This window comes from Macadamia integrifolia, chromosome 6 (assembly GCF_013358625.1).
Source record: "Macadamia integrifolia cultivar HAES 741 chromosome 6, SCU_Mint_v3, whole genome shotgun sequence".
NCBI lineage: Eukaryota > Viridiplantae > Streptophyta > Magnoliopsida > Proteales > Proteaceae > Macadamia > Macadamia integrifolia.
Genome location: NC_056562.1, coordinates 2,311,774 through 2,323,788, shown reverse-complemented (window position 1 = coordinate 2,323,788; position 12,015 = coordinate 2,311,774). Strand labels below are relative to the sequence as shown.

The 12,015-nt window shown below is 39.9% G+C and overlaps 1 long non-coding RNA gene across 2 annotated transcripts; it reads right to left on the bottom strand.

Annotated features, from left to right (window-relative positions):
* Window positions 1-450: 450 nt before the first annotated feature.
* LOC122082741 lies at window positions 451-3,715 on the bottom strand. 2 transcript variants are annotated; one of them, XR_006141390.1, is made up of 3 exons: window positions 2,807-3,715; window positions 2,293-2,455; window positions 451-2,058 (listed from the first exon to the last, which is right to left on the bottom strand). It is a non-coding gene; the product is annotated as an uncharacterized LOC122082741 (long non-coding RNA). The 2 variants fall into 2 exon arrangements; XR_006141389.1 differs by having other exon boundaries at window positions 2,293-3,715.
* Between the last annotated feature and the right edge of the window lie 8,300 nt (window positions 3,716-12,015).

Below are 12,015 nucleotides of genomic sequence, written 5' to 3'. Positions count from 1 at the left end.
AAAATTATAATTTAAACATCTAGAACACAATAGGGGTAGCATCATAAAATAATCAAAAGAATCCTGTGTAGGTATTATTGTTGCCGTCCCGCGACACAATTCTCACACGGGCACTAGACCCCATGGCCCAGATCTTCAAGGACCCACTAGTCCTCAGTTGGAAACTCCACAGTGGGTCCCGGCTCTAGCTCTTCAGCTTGATAACCTACAAGATCATCTAAAAGTGGTGTACACATGGTATGAACTCACTAGCTCAGTAAGTGAAAAGAAAGACCGAGCAATCATTCGCAATACAGATGCACCTATATGTATACAAGTCCATTTTTATTATCCTAAACCTCCTAAATATCATGTATAAGTCATAGGTCATGTGTTACTCACAACCACAGTGTGTGTATGCCCCAGGTAAGAGTCGTGAACTCTATCTCACGATACGCCCATAGAGTTGTCGGAGAAGGCCAGCTGTGGGTACCAGAAAATAAAATGGCCTTGTCCTATATTAAAGTAATATAGGCCTTGCCCTACATTAAATTAAAAGCAGTACAATTGACCCTCTTGTTATATCACCAAAATTACCGACCGTCCTAGTGTACTTCTAACTGCCACCGTTGGCACACAACCTCGGGCTTCCCCCCAGTGATATACCCAATACCTAAACCCCTGCTGGGAAGGGTCATAGCACAAGGATATGTCATTCCTAACCGCATGCTCCTATATGAGATAGTACGACTGTATTGTGTCACCGCGTCTCATTCCACGGGCCACCAATGCATTCGTTTTCAAGCTGACTGCATATAGTCTAGTAATGAATCATATTCAATAATTAAAATTCATCCATCTCATATTTCAAAGCAAGAATAAACATTTAACAACTAAAGATATCAGCATATCAAGTCATAAATGAATTTCATAATGCACACATCAATGCATGCAAATGGCATTTGTGATGACTATGCTACGCACAATAATGAATTGATGACATGGCTAGTTTACAACAATAATGGAATGATACAAAAACACTCCAAAAATAAAGTCAATGTACTCTTCCTACTTGCATAATTGTGTACAATGATCACCCTTGGTGAGAGAAAGATTCGACATATGATGACGTGAGTTTCTAATAAACATATCATAAAAATGTTGAGTTTAGTATATCTCACTTTAGGTTTAAAACCAACGGAGTATGATGATCCAAACGCGTTTCGAATCATTATAGAAGGTTGCCCGACAAATTTGGGCCCAACGAAACCCGATGTGTCGGAGTGGTAGGTCAACTGGTGAGCGAGATACCCACCGATCCTTGCCCGCCGCTGGACTTAGTGGCCCTGTAAGGACCGACAAGCTAGGTGCCCATGGGTCCTTGGTCGCCGCTCTACCCAGGGGGCACTGCCTAGACCAATGGGCCAAGTGTCCACTAGTCTTGCTTGCCGATTGAGGCAGCATCCCATCTAGGACAGGCGGGCTCCGGATTGGTGGGTTCGACCATTTTCAGGCACCTTCCACTCAAAACCAAGATTTTATTGTTCACTCTCATTCTTCACCCCACCTTGGGGAAACCACCACGGGTCGATTCGACCACATTTTTCATAAATCTAAGGTCCCATATCATGATTCCAATATAGATCTAGGATCAATTCAAAGTTCTAAGCTTGAGTTTTACCTCTTTGCTCAAGAACACTTCAAAACCCTTAAATCTCCTATCTAGCTCAAAAGATCAACAAATGATTCTCAAATCTTGCAATTTCTTCCTCTAAAACCTTCATAAACAACATCTAGGTCCTTTATTAGACCTTAGATTCATCATCTCAAGCGGGATTGACAAGATCCAAAAGATTCCTACTCAAATCATAGGATTTCACTTAGGGTTTCTTGGGGTTTGAGAAATATAGCTTTTACTCACCTCAAATTGTAGATCCCAAGACGAAGATCATGCTTTTGATGTCGGATTCAAAAGATCTGACCCCGCCAAAGCACAACGATCATCTTCTTCTCCATTTCTTCCTTCTTCTTCCCTTCTCTCTCCTTCGTTTCTCTCTCTTCTTTACTTTTCTCACCCACCTTATAAAACAATAAATGAGGGTGAAGAAATGCAATAAATGCTATTTCGGTTAAAATATCTAATGACCAGAGTGGTAGGTCACACTAGTGGGTCCGACCCACCAATGACCACCCACCAATCAGCCAAAACTTAGCCGAAATATTGGGATTTTTGATGGGGGCTCGACCCCGACACATATTTCGCTCTTGGTAATTGATTAACACGTGTTCTTGATATAATATATGGCTACATACCTTTATTGCGCTTACATAGCCCAGTGATACGTGCATGTGCATGGCTTGGGCACACGAACTTCACTAGGCACCGACTCCAACTCGTCTAGCCAACTCGATTTTAGAGTCACCCTTGCCATCATATTCCATAAGGTACTCGACTCAGCTCGCTCGGATTCTTGTCCTGCAAGAGCAAATCGAACCAATCGGGTAATTAGGCTGGTTTATAAAGTAGGGTACCACACTGATGGTTGGTGAAGCGATTGAGAATCCTGGAACCGGGCAAGAACTGAAGGATGGTTGGCCTCCCGATATTGGAAGACAACCCTTGATTACGGATTATTTGAGACCTACAACATTAGGGAGGAAGGAGGGGTTTCGATCCCTGGTATTGCATCTTATGAACCTGTGGAGGAGGTCGATGGTAATCAAGGCAGGGAGGAGGCAGGGCAACCGGAATACACAAATAGAGAGAAGGGGAGGTGATCATATTCTGTTGTGGTGGGGAAGGTTTTGCTGGACATGGAAAACCTACCTGATCCAATTCATGCTAGAGCTTACACCAAAATTGTAGTTCCTTAAGACGCTTATGAGGAAAGACTTGCTGTTCAGATTTGCCTTGATAGGTAGGGTAAATTTCAGGTACCTATCGGCTAGCAAATCCTAGAATCTTAAAGGCGATGTTAAGATAGCGCCCATGGGGAATGGGTATATTCTTTTTCCAATTTGAAAGGGAGGGAGACATGACTGCAATGTGCAGATGAAGCCTTACAAGAGTTCGAGGTCAAGTAATCAGGTTCCAATGATGGAAGCCTGATTTTGATGTTCATGCTAAGAATGCCACGACCAAGCTGGTTTGGATCAGATTCCCAGACTTGCCTCTGAAATATTGGCATGAAAAATTTTTGTTGACCATGGCCAAGGCGACAGGGAGACCTGTGGCGTTGGATAGGTGCACTCGCACTGCTACTATGGGAACCTTTACAAGAGTCCAAGTAGAAATGGAACTTGGTGCAAGCAGAATAGAAGAAATTCAAGTAGAGAGGAGGCAACTTGGAACGGGGGAGATATTCTGGTTCAAACAGACTATTGTTTATGAGGATGGATTGTCCAGGTGCGGGTCTGCAAAAAGGTGGGGCATTCTGTCCATGTATGCAGAGCAAGGAAGGAAGCAGAAGGAAGGGAGGAGAGGCAGCGTGAAGCCTCCATCCCAGGGGCAGTCTTTGCTAAGGACGATGGTAGTGCTTGGCCTGCTGGCCAACAGGAGGAGAGGATTCTGGTGAATGACGTGTCCACGGCCAGGATTACTTCCCATATGAGGAATGGATTTCCTTCCTTATCTCCATCGCATATTTTAAGGAGGTCTAGTGGGAATTCCATTTCTCCCAATATCCAAATCGTTATCCCATTTGAAGAGCAGGCGAATATGGAAAGGAATATTCCAGCTGAGATTGCAAAAGATACGGTTGAGGAAGGAGATAACGCTTCAAGTGACTATGGGTCGGATATGGATGGTGGATCGCGTAATGGGTCGATGGACAGGTCAGATGATGGTTTGGAGGTTGCTCAGGAGCTGGCGCAGCATGACTCTAGCATGGACACGGAGCTTGTCGTTGACACCCTTCTTAAGGGTGAGCGTGATCGACAAGGGGTTGAAGGGACCACACTGGCCATGAGGGAAAGAATGGGAAATAAATATACTCCTCACTCGGGCAATGGAAGAGGGGGCCATTCACAAGTTCAGCCCTCGCCCGATCAAGGCTCTCATCGCTGGAATGGGAGTGATCAACCAGTTCAATGGTATGAGAATGTTATTTCTTCCTTTAATCCATTACAACTGACTGATGGTACGATGGTGGTGAACCATAATGAAGTGGAGGTGATCAATAGGGCTCTTTGCAAGAGAGAGGAAATACAGGGTGAGCATGGGAGACAGGGAAAAGGTAAGCAAGTGGCCAATACAGGGCAGACTTTGCGGAAGTCTGGTCGTATTATTCTAACAAAAAATTTTAAATGAAAGCCCTCTATTGAAATATTATAAGGATGAAGAAAGCATCTACAAGGTTGGCTTTGGGAAATATTTTAAAGGAGAAATCGCCAGACATCCTGTGTATTGTTGAACCAATGGTGGTAGCAGAGGATTTTCCTAAGATGTTTTTTAATAAGCTGGGTTTTGACTCAGACTTATTCACAATGAAAGAGAGAGAAGTGTCCCAAATTTATGGCTCGTGTGGCTTTGAGGGATAGGGAGACCTATGGTGATCGCATCCTCTGAGCAGTTTATATCCGTGTCTTTTACATGGTTACATGATAGAATTGTTCTATCTGTGGTGCATACGAAATGTCTGAGACCAGAACGAAGGGGGCTATGGGCTGATTTGGTTGTCGCTCATCCTGGGATTAATGTCCCTTGGATGGTAATGGGTGACTTTAATGCCACACTTCTCTCTACTGAAAAGAGGGGGCCTGGGTCTTTCAGTCTAGGATCTGCGGCCGACTTTGGAGCTATAGTGCATACATGTTCGCTGATCCAAGTTCCATCCCAAGGGTGGAAATTCACCTGGTCCAACAATAGGAGGCGAGGGAATGTGGTTGCGGTGTTGGATAGGAGCTTCTGTAATGAGGCTTGGTTTTTCTTGCTCCAAGAGTGTCACCAGTTTGTTTTGCAAATGGTGGCCTCTGACCACGCTCCAATTCTGGTCGTGTCTGAGGCTACGGAGAGACCGAGAAACTGCCCTTTCAGGTTTCAAAGATTTTGGAGCAGTCATGAAGACTTTCTAGGTGCTGTGAAGAGGTCCTGGGATGAAGGCATGTTAGGGTCGCCTATGTCTGTGGTGTCTCAGAAACTAAAAAGGTTGAAAGGGATTTTGCCATCCTGGTCAAAAGCAAATTTCCTAAATTTTAATTTGGAGCTGGAGGAGGCGAAAAAGGGAATGGAGGAGGTTTAGCAAGAAATTGAGAGGCACGGTTTGAATGATTCGGTGTTTGCAAAGGAAGCAGATGCAAAAACTAGGTATCTGAAGGTCCTAGAAAATTGAAAAATTGTGGGCTAAAAAATCTTGTATCAGGTGGATGCAGTAAGTTGATAGGTGCTCAAAAATTTTTCATATATCAGATAAGATGAGGAGAATGAAAAATTCCATCCGGGTCCTGAAGAAGAAGGATGGGGTGCAAATATCTTATAGGGCGCAGATTGAGGAATACGTGGTGGATTTCTACGAATGTTTTTATAAAGGTACTCCTCTAGGCGAGCACTTGGATTTATTGCATTGAATTCCAAATGTTTTGGGGGAGAATGATAGGGAGCAGCTGGCTGGGATGCCCTCAGAGACTAAAATTAAGGGCGTTGTGTGGGAGCTAGATCCTGACAGTGCCCCTGAGCCTGATGGATTCCCTGGTGCCTTTTACAAGGCTTGTTTAGAGATTATATCTTCTGATGTATGTAACGTTGTAAGTTGGTTCTTCAGGAATGGATTCATGCCTAACGGAATCAATAACAATTTTTTTGTCTTGATTCCTAAGGTGGAGGGCGCGTCCTCTCTAAATAAGTTTAGACCGCTCTACATGGGGAATTTTTTGTGTAAAATTATCTCCAATTCCTGGCTCTAAGACTGCTGATGATGCTTCCAAAATTAATTTCTAAAGAGCAGGGAGCTTTCTAGAAAGGGAAGATTATCCACTCCAACTTTGCTTTGGTGTCTGAGTTAGCCAACATGATGTTTGCATCCACTAGAAGAGGAGGTATGAGATTAAAAATAGATATTCAGAGGGCATATGATACCATCTCATGGAATTTTATTTTCCATGCTTTGAGAAAGTTTGGGTTCTCTGAAAAGTGGATAACTTGGATCTATCAGCTTCTTGTGTCTACTAAAATTTCTATCCTGCTCAACGGTGGCCCAGTTGGATTTTTTGAAGTGGAGAGGGGGCTTCGACAAGGGGATCCAATATCATCCATGCTGTTCATTATAGCTGAGGAGGTGCTGTGCAGAGGCCTCTCTGAGCTGGTGGCTAGAAAGAAAATTAAAGCCTTGGCGGGTCCATGCGGTGTTGCTACTCCAGCCCATATTCTATTCGCAGATGATGTTATCATCTTCTCTAACGCTTCCATCAGGTATGTTAAGAATTTAAACAGCTTTCTCTCTAGATAGCAAATTTTATCGGGATAGAAAATTAATCCAGATAAGAGTAAGCTATTCCTGGGCCCAATTTCGACTGGCAGGAAACAGGCCATTGTGGAAGAGCTTGGCATCCCTATCTGCAATTTTCCTACATGGTACTTGGGGGTTGATATTTTTAAGGGAAGAGTTAAGAAGGAATCCCTATTTCTACTTATGGATAGGGTTAAAGGGCGCCTTGTAGGATGGAAAGGAAAAATTTTATCTATGGATGGGAAGGTGGAGCTGGTCCAGTCTATTATTTTGGGAATGCCAAATCATAGTTTCATTGTGTACTGGTGGCCCTCATCCCTTATTGTGCTAATGGAGAGGTGGATGAAAAATTTCATCTGGACTTGCAAGATTGATACTGCAAAAGGTATATCTATGAGATGAGATGTGTGCTGCGGGCCTAAGGAGGAAGGCGGTTTGGGGTTGCACAGGCTCAGAGACATCAACAAAGCCATGTTTTGCAACATGGTGTGGAGAGTGAAACATGAGAATTCTATGTCTTGCAGATTCCTTAGGACTAAATTATTGAGGCTTGATGGGTCATTTAAAAGAGGGTACATTTCTTTTTCCATTTGGCTTGGCTTTAGAAAGATTTGGCATTTTATTTCGTCTAAGGAAAGATGGTTGATTGGGAATGGGAAAAATATAAAATTCTTGTCAGACAGATGGCTGGGTGAGCAGACTATCCAAGCTTATTGGGATGGATGAAGCTCCTGGTATCCAATGCAAAAGGAAGCTGAGTGACTTCATTGATAATTTTCAGTGGCAACTGCCGGCTGTTAGATCCTCTATGCTAAATGAAATGTTTTGGAAGGTGGGGAATATAAAAATTCCAACTTATGATTGTAAGGATGTGTTTGTGGTCTCTGACTCCGGATGGGGCCTTTAGCTCCAATTCTGCTTGGGAGGAGATTAGGATTCGTATTCCTAAGGTCCCTTGGGCATCCTTGATCTGGTGCAAAAAAATGCAACCAAGGATGTTGGTGTTTGGGTGGAGGAGGGCTCAGGGCAAGCTCCCTATGGATGAGGCGGTTTAGAAAAGGAGGATAGCGCTTGCCTTAAGGTGCAGCTTGTGTGGTAAAGAGGTGATCACATCTTCCTACATTGTTCTTTCTAGAAGGAGATTTGAAAAATTTTCCGTGAATGCTTCCATGTTGGGTGGAAGAAGGCAACATCCCTAGCTGATTTCTTCCAATGGTGGAAAAGAAAGCATAAGACTGTGTGCTGCAAAGAGGCTTGGGCTTTGGGTATGGTTACAGTGGCAAATCATATATGGCGTGAAAGAAATAATAAGAGGCATGATGGAAAAATAAGGCCGTCACGTTTCGTGCAGCAAATGATTTTACAGGACATTAGATCCTCAAATTCCAGCACCAAAGAAGTGAAGACTGATGCCGATGTTGTTTGCTATAGAAAGCTGGGGTTAACGATCCAGAACGTCCCTAGCTAGCATATCTTAGAGGTTTTCTGGTTAGACCTCAGATAAATTGGGTGAAGCTGAATATTGATGGAAGTTCATTGGGCAATCCAAGTCGTGCAGAGGTGGGCGGAATTTTTCGAGACCATTGGGGAAGAGTTCTGAAATCCTATAAAATATTCATGGGTGTGACAGGTGTGTTCCAGGCTGAGGCGGAAGGGCTTATGGTCGGTCTTTTGCGTGCTCGAAAATTGGGAATAAATTGCTTGTGGGTAGAGACAGACTCTAGTGCGGTCGCAATATCCTTTCAACAAAAGAGGATCCCCTGGTTTACTCTTCAGAAATGGATTTTCCTTCAACCTTACTTGGAGGAGATTTCATGTAAGATTTCACATAACTTTAGAGAGGCAAACTCGGTTGCTGACTTTCTGGCTCGTGATGCAACAAAAACTGGGATTTTAGGCGATAATATTATTTTTCCTAATTATGTGCTGAAGCTGATTAGGAGGGATGCTGAAGGAAGATCAAACTTTAGATTTTAATTTGCGCTACCCCTCCCCCGCTGATGGCAATGCCGAAGGTGGGGGTTAGGGTAGCGGTTTTTTTTTTTGTTTTGGTGATTTCGGGTGTTATTTTCTCTCTTTCATTTTAATAATATTACCCATTTCTAGCCAAAAAAAATACTATGTTTAAATGCATGTCCAATTTTTTAATTAAGTTAGTTAAACCATCAAGTGGAGTAATGATTACAAAAATTTAATTTTTTACTAATTTGATTTAACTTTACATGTGGAGTAAAAATCTGAACCTGCCTCCTATTTGCCATTTTCAAGGCAAATATTTCATTTTATTGTATGAATTTTTTTTTTTAAATGGAACCTATTGGTTTACTTACAAAAAAAACAGGAGGCAAGAATATTAATAAAATAATAAAAGCTCCTTCGATCATCTAACTCTAACAGTCATTTGATTAGAATCATTATTCCATCAAAACAAAAAAAAATAATACAACTAGACATTGAACGTCACAATGATAGGCACATTACATGGCTATTTAAACAAGAAAGGAAAGGCTGGGATGTTGTGCACTAACAAGCACCTATATATCTCTCTTTTCCTTTTTGAAATGATCCTCTATTCTTCCTGTATGATACCTCATCCTATGTTATTATTAGTATCGTCGGTTAACATGCAAATAAAGTAGGTTAACTCATTAATAGTAACCAAATTTTAAACCCTTCATATTGTCTAAGTCTCATTTACAGACTCTCATTCCCTTCTCCTCTTCTTATATTTTGAATGTAGAACTAAAAATAATTGAGTCTCTTAGGCTGCGTTTGGTAGGCATTCAGTTCTAGAAACGACGTTTCGTGTAGAAAACAGAATTCTCAGTTTCTACGTCAAAATGATGTTTAAAAAAAAAAATAGTATTTGGTGAACCTATTTTAAAAATGATTACTCTAGTTGTTTACTTTTTTTTGCATTTGGAACGAAATCGAAATGACAAAAATAAGGTTTTGTTTTTCCATAATTTTGTGTTTCTAGCCTTTTTTGTTTTTTTGTTTTTTTTTCTTTTTTTCTTTTCATTTTAAAAGGAAATACCCTCTCCCTAGTTGCTACTAGGATGGAGGTAGCAACTGGCTCTGCATATGCAAGGGGAGGACTCAAACTCGAGTACCAAAAGCTTCAACAAGACAGACACTTAACCAATTGAGTAGTTGTCACATAATCCTTTTTTTTTTTTTATTGGGAATGCTGCCTAGTCATGTGGTCCCTACACGAATGTGGGGGCCAATGAAAGCATGCATAGGGGCATCGACATGAATAATATTTTTATTTTTATTTTTATTTTATAAGGGGTTGAGTGATAGTTTCACACACCCTTGTGTTTAGGCACAGGGGCCATGCAATTTGACAACTTTTTTTTTCTTTGTTTTATTCCAGGAAAAAAGGTAGATATGCCAACGATACACTCACTCTTATGTCTATCTCTTTCCTCCTCTCTTTAGAAAAGTCTCCTATACCTCTCCCTCCCAATACTCCCATCGATTGAACTACTGACTCTAGATAAGCCGAGACCTCACCTACCCTGCTCCCTTTTTCTTATTACTTGGCTAACCTGAATTTAAAACTGATGAGTATATAGGACCTTTACTTGTCCCTAAAGTCAAATCCAAACCATGTATTGGTAATCACTTTCCTGGGAAATGTTAATAATTATTTGCTTGAAGATATTTTTAGATGATCCAAGCAAAGATGTAGGGTGGTTGTGTTTGAAACTAAAACAACTAAATATATTGCTATTTAGTCAAATCTATCAACCAAATAATAATAAATAAAAAATTAGTCAAATTAATCTTTGAAATTGAGTTATGTAGAAGTCTTCCTTGGTAATGATCAATGTATTATAATTCAATTATTTTCCCATTACTAGCTAAATTTAAATTTAGTTCGTCAGAGAGTTTGTGGTCTTATTTGACTATTGCTTATGAATCTGTCAAAATCATGGCAATTTCATGCCATTTCTTACCTACCCAACTCACTCCAAAAAAAAAAAATTTATTACAATAATCCACATCCAAGTGAGAATTGAATTGTATCATCTTTATATACTCGATTCTAGTTAAAATTGCTTATCCAATTTTAATTTAATTTGATCCTTAAGTAGCTACAAATCCTACAAGTTAAATTCTAGAGAATCTGAACTAGGATGATTAATTGATGGTTTCTATTTTTACTAACTCAAATTTTGGAATAATTAAAAATCCCTACAAGACCTGTTGGTGAAATCTCTATTGGTTTCTCATACCATCTGATCTAACTATGAATTCAAAGTTTACAACTTTCCTAATTCTCTCCTCTCAATTAACCTCTCATAGGCTCATAGATATCTGACCTTAAAGCATATTAAGTGTGATTCACCCATACACACCTTAAGTACTTTACACAAAACCTATAAAGTCACGATTCTCATTTCATTCTTTGAAGTCATTGGATCTTTTTCTTCGTATAATCTGTTCTTTTTTTCCACTCCATTCCGAAGAGTAAATATAACCAATTCAATCATGTTTTTGTGTTCTAATTGGACACTCTGTTTTCTATTTTCAAAGGTGAACAAAAATTCTTTACCAAAAAAAAAAAAAAGTAAACAAAAAACTTTCTTTCAAATATAATCTTACACATTTTTATGCATTTTCTCTTTCCCTCTTTTGAGGGAATGGAGTATTGTTTCACTTACATCAATCATCATCATTTCTTACGGGCATGGAATATCCCTTTTGAGTGAATATGATGGATAAGAGGTGTCAACTGGCTTAGCTTGTAAGGGGCATGTGCTGGTTGTGGCAAAACTTTGGATAAACCCTATCTTCATGACTTGGAGGTGGGTTGGGGTTGACGGGATAAAATATAATATCTTTCTTATTCCAAAAAAAAAAAAAAAAAGGAATGATGAATTAGAATATTAATAAAAAGGGTTTTCCGTCCAAAATCTTTGACATCAAAATTTTATAAATTTAGGCAAATTCCTACAAATTTGTGGGTATTAGGGTTTCACATGAAAACAATAGATTTCAAATTGGATGCAAGGAGTCCAATATGAGAGTGTACAAGGATTTGTGCACCCTTTACTTGATGGCTAACTTTTAAGTGTAAAATTTATCTGAATCCCAAATACATTGTCTCTTTTTTTTTTTTTTTTTGGATTTTTTTATCACGATACAAAGAAGCCAATCCAAACGCTAATTCTGAGAAAAATAAAATATGGCTTGCAACAAAGGTGTCAAGCTATATATGGTGGGAAGATCTTTTATGTCCATATGTAATCCGGAGAACAATGTTTTATTTCTTCACATTAATGCATTTATTTCCTATATTATCATTAAAAAAAAGAAAAAAAAGTGTCAAGTGATCAGTTTGGTTTGTATATAGAAAGAAATGTAAAAGATTATTGTATATTATCAGGTTTTTCCAATTTTAACCCAAACTACCGTTCTATATGCTTTCGTTTTTCCAATAGAAAGAAATGTAAAAAAGTGTCAAGTGATCAATTCTATATGCTTTCGTTCTTCCATTGGATGATTGAAATTGAACCATTCTGGCTTTCTCAACTATACGTTTACTATATACAGTTGAAACACTTTTAAATATTCAGTTGGC